Source organism: Danio rerio, chromosome 4 (assembly GCF_049306965.1).
Source record: "Danio rerio strain Tuebingen ecotype United States chromosome 4, GRCz12tu, whole genome shotgun sequence".
Classification (NCBI taxonomy): Eukaryota; Metazoa; Chordata; class Actinopteri; order Cypriniformes; family Danionidae; genus Danio; species Danio rerio.
Genome location: NC_133179.1, coordinates 35,631,496 through 35,640,559, shown reverse-complemented (window position 1 = coordinate 35,640,559; position 9,064 = coordinate 35,631,496). Strand labels below are relative to the sequence as shown.

General features: G+C 39.4%; 1 protein-coding gene across 1 annotated transcript in view; it reads right to left on the bottom strand.

The window, feature by feature from the left end:
• The window catches only part of LOC137491263 (uncharacterized), a 105,376-nt gene that overhangs the window by 79,509 nt on the left and 16,803 nt on the right, over positions 1-9,064 (bottom strand). The window lies entirely within an intron of this gene.

Here is a 9,064-nt window from a genome sequence, read left to right as displayed (position 1 = left end):
CGTTCTTAAAACGTCCTTGTTGGTGTTAAGGCCATTGTCTAGTAATGTTCACAGAAGGTCAAGATGTGGAATTCTTTAAAGGTGTGGGGGGTGTTATTTTGGGGACCTTCACAGAATGTTATTTTCTTGTCCTGAATGTTAGAGACAGAAAGAGCTCAATCAATAAAATGTTACTAAAATTGGCTTTATTGGCAGAAAACATAAAGCATTTGTCAAACAATTACATTTTTAATATTGTTACACCTGGCTCAGGGATGTAACATAATAAGGGAGACGACAAAGAGAAGTATAATCAAAAAGAAGATTTATTTAAGTCAATTTAAATTATATAATCAAAAATATCAGTATCAGTATGTTCAATCAGTGTGAAATGCAAATATATGGATGCGGTAAATGTTGTCAGTGATATTGTATGAATGCGAAACAAAGCATAATGCCCAAATAGGAGCATGGCTCTGGCTAACTGCCAAGTGAATGGACAGCGGCCCCGACAAGCTCTCTGCCGGGGTTTAAATAAGGGCACCGACCAGCATCAGGTGCGCTGAAGGCATGCCCCCAATCTAGGAATTAAATCAATGCACAAAAACACAACAACGCAGGCCTAACACACCCCCCTTAAAAAAAATCCCACACCAAATTAAATCAAATAATAACATACATTCAGGAGTAGGTCAGTGACATCAGTGGGAGACCAAAAATACCGCCTTACTCCTCCACAGGGGCACGCGACACAGTGTCCGCAAAGATATTCTTAATTCCCTTAATGTGTTTAATCGTCAAGTTGTATGGTTGTATGAAAAGGATCCATCACATTAAGCATTGACTCGGACTCTGCAATAAATGAAGGAATGTCAAAGGATTATGATCCGAATAAATAACCACCGGGGAACCTCCTCCCACATACACATCAAAGTGTTGAAGTGCCCAGATAAGCGCCAGTGTTTCCTTCTCAAAAACAGAGTAATTCAATTGATACAAATTAAATTTGCGTGAGAAACTACATATTGGATGACTTAATCCATCAGACTGAGTCTGGAGTAGGACCGCTCCGGTTCCCACGTGACTTGCGTCAACCTGGATCTCAAAGGGAAGACCACTTTGGGGCGCTGCCAACACAGGATAATAACAAATTCACATTCTCAAAAGTTTTTTGGCAGTGTGGATACCAATCAAACTTTACAGAGTTCTTTAATAGATTAGTCAGCGGACAAATGACCGATAAATAGTTTGGGCAAAAGCCACGATAATAACTGGCCATTCCAATAAACCACATCAGCTCTTTTTTGGTACACGGAATAGGCATGGGCGTAAATCCCGGGGGGGACGGGGGGGGGGACATGTCCCCTCCCATCTGAGGCTTGTCCCCCCCAAAAAAATGTTTATATTTAAATTATAAAAAAAAAACTGAATTGTGAAAAATATACATATATATTTACATTTAGTCATTTAGCAGACGCTTTTATCCAAAGCGACTTACAAATGAGGACAAGTAAGCAATTTACACAACTATAAGAGCAACAATGAATAAGTGCTATAGGCAAGTTTCAGGTCTGTAAAGTCTAAGAAGGAAAATATTAGTAATATTAGTATTTATTATTTTTTGGGGGGGGTACAGTTGGTGTGATATCCAGAGAGGCAATTGCAGATTAGGAAGTGAAGTGGAGACTAAATAGTTGAGTTTTTAGTCATTTCTTGAAAATAGCGAGTGACTGCCGTTCTGATGCAGTTAGGGAGTTCATTCCACCAACTGGGCAGATAGAGCGTGAGCGTTCGCGAAAGTGATTTCTTCCCTCTTTGGGATGGAACCACGAGGCGACGTTCATTCACAGAACGCAAGTTTCTGGAGGGCACATAGATCTGCAGAAGTGAGAGCAGATAAGATGGAGCAAGGCCAGAGGTCACTTTGTAGGCAAACATCAGAGCTTTGAATTTGATGCGAGCAGCAACTGGCAGCCAGTGCAAACGGACTAGCAGCGGAGTGACATGTGCTCGTTTAGGTTCATTGAAGACCACTCGTGCTGCTGCGTTTTGGAGCAGTTGAAGAGGCTTGATAGAGTTAGCTGGAAGCCCAGCTAGTATTCAATTCAATTCAATTCAGCTTTATTTGTATAACGCTTTTACAATGTAGATTGTGTCAAAGCAGCTTCACATAAATGGTCATAGTAACTGGAACAGTGTGGTTCAGGTTTTAGTGTTTAAGTTCAGTTCAGTTCAGTTTAGTGATTCAGTGATTTAATCATTACTGAGAGTTCGAACACTGAAGAGCAAATTCATAGATGCGTAGCTCTACCAATCCTGAACCATGCGAAGCAGTGGCGACAGCGAAGAGGGAAAAAAAACTTCACCTGATGGGAGTGAAGAAAAAAAACCTTGAGAGAACCAGACTTAGTTGGGCACGACCATTTTAATTTCTCCTCTGGCCAAAAGTCTTGTGCAGAGCTTCAATCGCCGTGGTTGAGGCTGGAAGATGGCCTCAGCGAAGACTCGTCTGTCCCTGGAGCGTCGCTGGAATCAGACTCATGTTCTCCACTCCCCACGACCATCAGCGCAGCAGCAGCTCAGGATATGGCCTGGTCCCGGATATGGAATCCTTGAGATCATCTCGTCGCTGGTCTTGGATCCAATCACTGACTCCGCATAATCTGAGGACCTCGGAATGAGTATCCCCAGGTGAAAATAGAGAATAAAGAAAATAATTAGCGTAGCTGCTGTTCATAGTGTATATAAACAAGATGCAGTGTATATAAACAAGATGCAGAATGCTGTGTGGAACCCGCTAGGTGATGCATTGAGAGTATGCTTTACTAAACAGATAGGTCTTTAATCTAGTTTTGAACTGGGAAAGTGTGTCTGAGCCTCGGACGTTATCAGGAAGGCTATTCCAGAGTGTAAGAGCCATGAAAGAGAAGGCTCGACCTCCTTTACTTGATTTTGCTATTCTAGGTACTACCAGAAGCCCTGAGTTTTGAGATCTTAAAGAGCGAGTTGGTTTGTAGCGAGACAGAAGGTTGGTTAGATAAACAGGAGCTAGATTATTTAGAGCTTTATAGGTGAGAAGTAATATTTTAAATTTAATACGAAACTTAACAGGCAGCCAGTGTAAGGAGGATAAAATTGGGGTTATATGATCATATTTTCTAGACCTGGTCAGAACCCTGGCTGCTGCATTTTGTACTAATTGAAGTTTGTTAATAGAGGAAACTACAAGCATTTCCGTTTTTGCAAGGTTCAGCTGAAGATGATGATCTTTCATTCAGTGTGAAATATCCAACAGGCAGGCTGAGATGCGAGCTGCAACCGAGGGATCATCAAGATGAAAAGAGAGGTATAGCTGGGTATCATCAGCATAGCAGTGGTAGGAGAATCCATGTCTCTGGATGACTGGTCCTAGAGATGATGTGTAGATGGAGAAGAGAAGTGGCCCTAGAACAGAGCCTTGAGGTACCCCAGTGTTTAGATGCTGTAGGTTGGACACCTCTCACCACCAAGACACCCTGAATGACCTGTCAGAGAGGTAAGATCTGAAGCATTGTATAACAGTGCCCGCAACGCCCAGTGACTCGAGCGTAGATAGCAGGATCTGGTGGTTGACAGTGTCAAAAGCAGCTGAGGTATATTATTTTATATATATATATATATATATATATATATATATATATATATATATATATATACCTAAAATAATTGTCTAAGTAGAAAGAAAAAAACATTTATTATTTAAAATGCATTTAGAAACAGTTGAGTTCCCCCTCCCCTTCCTCAAAGTGGTTCGGTCCACTGTGTGCTTTTTCTCATCTCACCCGCACACACACACGCACACATCAGGTGTGCGGCTGCGGCTGTAGGGGGTTTTATCCACCTTAAATAAAGCGATTCTCTTCAATGTACTTAATACATACTTGTTTATGAATTAGTTGCGGCAAAAATGCTGATTACAGATGCAATTGTCTATGAGTCTGCTGTATTAGCGATTAAAATTACTTATCTAGTTAACGTTAGCTTGTTGCTAATGCTAAAGCAGTTTCCCTTGCACTGTTTATTTGTGATGACTTGGCATAATGTTAACTTAACATTAACAACCACATTTAGCATATTGTTTAGTTGTGCATTTGCTAAATGAGCACTGTGCACACTAACCCCACTGTATTTTTGTATAATCAGTTTTTTGTGCTTTATTGAAGGGATAATGATAAGTCTTTTGGGATGAACATTTTTTAAATGTTTTTAGATTTGTGGGTGTTTAGCAGATGAACCTCGCAGGCTCACTGATTTACAATATGATCTGTCATTTTAACAAATGTAATGTAAACAAGTAGTTATAAAGAGTATGGAAAATGTCTTTTCCATTTATTCTGCTTCAGGAGTCAGTCTGCTGATTGTAAACAACACAACAAACAATGTTTTGAAGAAAAATTTGCTTTGTCGTTGAACCTGAGAAAAACTTTTTAAAAATCATAATGACGTAGTCTCCATGCTAATAATAATGATGAAACCATTTTTAACTGTGGGGACATTACTTTATTAGTACAATTCGGCTGTATCATTTGTGTCCCCTTCAAAAAAATGCTAGAAAGAAATTTTATATTTATTGTCCCCCCCTACTGTTAAATCAGATTTACGCCCATGGGAATAGGGAAATTATCGATCACGCTGATTTTAGCACGCAAAGGGTGCACCATACCCTGGCCCACTTCCTTGCCCAAATAAGAAACAGTTGCCCGTGCAAATTCACATTTAGCCAGGTTCTTGGTCAAATTAGCTTCAGCTAAACGTTTAAATAGTTCTCTCACCCGTCTCATATGTTGATCCCAGTTTTCGCTGTAAACTATAACGTCATCCAAATAGACCGCACAACCCTCTAAACCAGATACTACACGGTTCATTAACCTCTGAAATGTCGCAGGAGCGTTTCATAACCCGAAGCTCATAACGGAGTAAGAATATAGCCCTGAAGGAGTTACAAAAGCAGTAATTTCCTGTGCCCTAGGACTCATTGGTATTTGCCAGGTATTAACCTTTGAGTAAATCAAGTTTACTAACAAATCTTGCAGAGCCCACTTGATCAACGCAATCTTCCATCCTTGGGAGAGGAAACGCATCAGGTTTAGTGATCTTATTAATTTTTTGATAGTCTGTACAAAACCTATCCGTTCCATCCGGTTTTCTTACCAGCAAACACGGCGATGCCCAACTCGAACACAAAGGTTTTGTGATGTTATTCTTTAGCATGTACTGAATCTCAGACTCTAATTTAATGCGTTTTTCAAAAGGGACACGATAAAAACGCTGGCGTATGGGTGAAGCATCACCCACATCCACGTTAGCTCTATAAGATGCATTTGTGATGGAACATATAATGATGGAAACTTTCGGATCAAATGTGACAGCTCCGCTCGCTGCACAACAGTTAGGTGAGACAACAAATCCTCCAACTCTTTCAAAGTCTCAGAACTTTTTTAATCGAGGTGGCACTACAGCATCATCTAAAAACTTACCCCCCTCCCAGTCTCCCGCAGAGGTCTTTTTCCAGCGCCTCAATGACCAGACTGACGACCCCAGATGACTTAATATCAGCCTGACAATCTCGGGAGAAAAAGGGTTTCAACAAATTTACATGACAAATTTGGGTTTTTTCCTTTCTGTCTGGAGTTGCAATTTCATAATTAAGATCAGACAATGGACGCACTACAGTATACGGTCCCACAAACTTTGCGCAGAACTGAGAGCTCACTAGTGACAGCAACACCAAAACCTGATCCCCTGGTTTAAATACGCGCTGCTCAGACCGACGATCAAAAAGAGTTTTCATTTTACTCTGCGCCTTCTCCAAATTTTCTTTAGCTGCCTGACCAGCTAAAATCAAGCGCCGTTTAAACCCATTCACATATTCAAGTAAACTTTTAGGTGGCTGTTTGCCTTTTAACTGATCGCCGAGAACAGAAAGTATACCTCGAATTTTGTGGCCGAAGACTAAATCATTTGGGCTAAAGCCCAAACTAGATTGCGTGACCTGCCTTGATGATAACAAAAGCCACAGAAGCCCTTCTTCCCAGTCGAGGTGTAGCTATTCTCATCCACAAATCGATTCCCTTTTCAGTCTCTGAGGTTATTTCGGATCCTAATGGGCGTTTTATTATTCTCAGAGGACTAATAAACGGAGCTCGCTTAGTTTTGGCTAACGTATATGGACCTAATTGGAATGATGAGAGGCATTTTTCAAAAAAATTTTGTTTTCCCTCCCTGATTTACACTCAAACCAACTAATTCTAGGTGGGGATTTTAACTGTTGTTTAGACCCTCTTCTAGACCGCTCATCTTCCAGACTCTGTGCACAGTCTAAATCTAGTAGGATCATTCAGCTTTTTATGGAGCAATATGCTGTTTCTGATGTTTGGCACTTTTTAAATCCGAATACAAAAAAATTCTCATTTTTTTCTCCTGTCCATCATTCTTTTTCCCGTATAGATTACTTTTTGGTTGATAATAATTTGCTTCCATTGATTAGTTCATGTGTTTATTATAATGCTATAGTAATTTCAGATCATGCCGCTGTTACATTTGATCTGGCTCTTCCTGGCTTTTCAATGTCTAGGCCACCCTGGCGTTTTAACACCTTACTACTTAAAGATCCTGAGTTTATAGCAGTTATTAATGATCGTATTGATCTATTTATCTCTACAAATCTCTCTCCAGAAGTTTCACCTAAGACTATTTGGGAGGCATGCAAGGCTTACTTAAGGGGAGAAATTATCTCATATGCAGCATACAAGAAAAAAATAATGAACGAAAGTAGGGTCAAGCTTCTTAATTTGTTGTCAGACCTCCAGGCTAAATGCGCTAACTCAACAGACCCTGACCTTTTCGCTCGGTTTCTCACAACAAAGACAGAATTTGATTTGCTTACCACAGATGAGGCAATTGATGCTTTACATAAAACTTATTCCAATTATTATGAATTCGGTGATAAATCAAGTAAATTGCTTGCTCATCAGTTACGTCAGTCTGCAGCTCCACATCATATTACTCAAATCTCCACCCCCACTGGTTTTTCAGCCAACCCACTAACTATTAATGACATGTTTAAAGATTTCTATGCCTCTTTATATACTTCGGAAAATATAGTCGAAGAGGCTCAATTTGACACTTTTTTCAAATTTCTAAATTTACCCTGTATTGATTCTGATATCTCCTCTAATTTGGCAGCTCCACTTGCATTGGAAGAAATTAAGACTGCTCTAAATCTCATGCAGAATGGCAAGTGCCCAGGGCCTGATGGCTTTCCCGCAGAATTCTTTAAGACATTTTCTGACAAATTGTCTCCTCTTTTACTTAACATGTTTAATGAGTCTTGCATTTCAGGTATCCTTCCTCCTTCTCTCTGACAGGCTATTATTTCCCTTATTCTTAAAAAAGATAAAGATCCCTCCCAGTGCAGTAGCTATCGTCCCATCTCTTTACTTTGTTCTGATGTCAAATTATTAGCTAAAGTTTTAGCAAGACGTTTAGAGTCTGTTCTCCCAGCTATAATCTCACCAGACCAAACAGGTTTTATTAAAAATAGACACTCTTTTCACAATATTAGACGCCTTTTAAATATTCTCTACTCTTCTTCTTCAAATGCATCTCCAGAATTAGTTATTTCTATGGATGCTGAAAAGGCATTTGATAGAGTCGAGTGGAGGTATCGGCTTTACACACTGAAGACTGAAGAAATTTGGTAAATTATAACTTGGATTAGACTTTTATACACATCTCCAATGGCCTGTGTACGAACAAATAACAATTATTCTAAATATTTCTCACTTGGTCGTGGTACTAGACAAGGCTGCCCACTCTCCCCTTTACTATTTGCAATAGCCATTGAGCTGTTGGCAATTGCTTTAAGAGCCAGTGCAATGGCTGGCATAAAAAGGGGGGAGTTGGAGCACAAACTGTCTTTATACGCCGATGATCTCTTGTTATACGTGTCTGACCCTTGTACCTCTATTCCTTTGGGTTTGAAATTGCTAGCAGACTTCGGCCTGATTTCAGGATATAAATTAAATTTGAGTAAAAGTGAATTGATGCCTATTAATACAGCAGCCTTGGATTACCCATTAGGTTCTCTACCTTTCAAATCCTCCTTACAAAGTTTCAAATATTTGGGCATAAATGTAACAAAAAGCTTTTCGGACTTATTTGACCTCAACTTTGTCCCATTAGTGAATAATCTTACACAGGATTTTAATCGATGGTCTCTCCTCCCTTTATCTTTGATCGGTAGGGTTAACTGTATTAAGATGAATGTACTTCCTAGATTTCTTTACTTATTTCAATGTATTCCTATTTTTATTCCAAAATCTTTTTTTGTTTCACTTGATTGCTCTATTTCTAGTTTTTTTCTGGAACAGAAAAACCCCAAAGATTCGTAAAAGTATACTTCAAAGAACAAAACAATTGGGTAGTCTAGCTCTTCCAAATTTCCAAATATATTACTGGGCAGCAAATATACGCTCTACTCTATATTGGCTACATTCATGCAAATTAGCGAATCCCCCCTCTTGGCTGCACATTGAGTCTGTCTCGTGCAATAAGTCGTCCTCTTTGGCTGCTCTTTTATGCCTCCCATATACAATGACCCCAATTAAATATTCAAATAATATAATTGTAAAAAAACAGTCACAAAATTTGGACCCAAATCTCTTTATTATCCCCAATACACTCCAATCCTCTGTTTTACCTTTCTATCTTGGACAGTGCTTATGCCTCATGGAGAGATCTTGGATTGGCTTCTTGTGGTGATCTTTACATTGACGGTGTTTTTGCCTCTTTTGGTCAGTTGGCCTCTCAATTTAATGTCCCTAAATCCAATTTTTTCAGATACTTACAAACTCGAGATTTTATGCGCAAAAAATTTGTTAACTTTCCAAATGCACCGCCAACTTCAGATCTAGACACAATACAGGGCATAGATCCCTGTGCTAAAGGTTCAATTTCTAAATTATTTAATATAATTGTTAATCTTCAATTTTCTTCTGATAACTTACGGACCACCTGGTCTCAAAACATGGGAATTGAGATTACA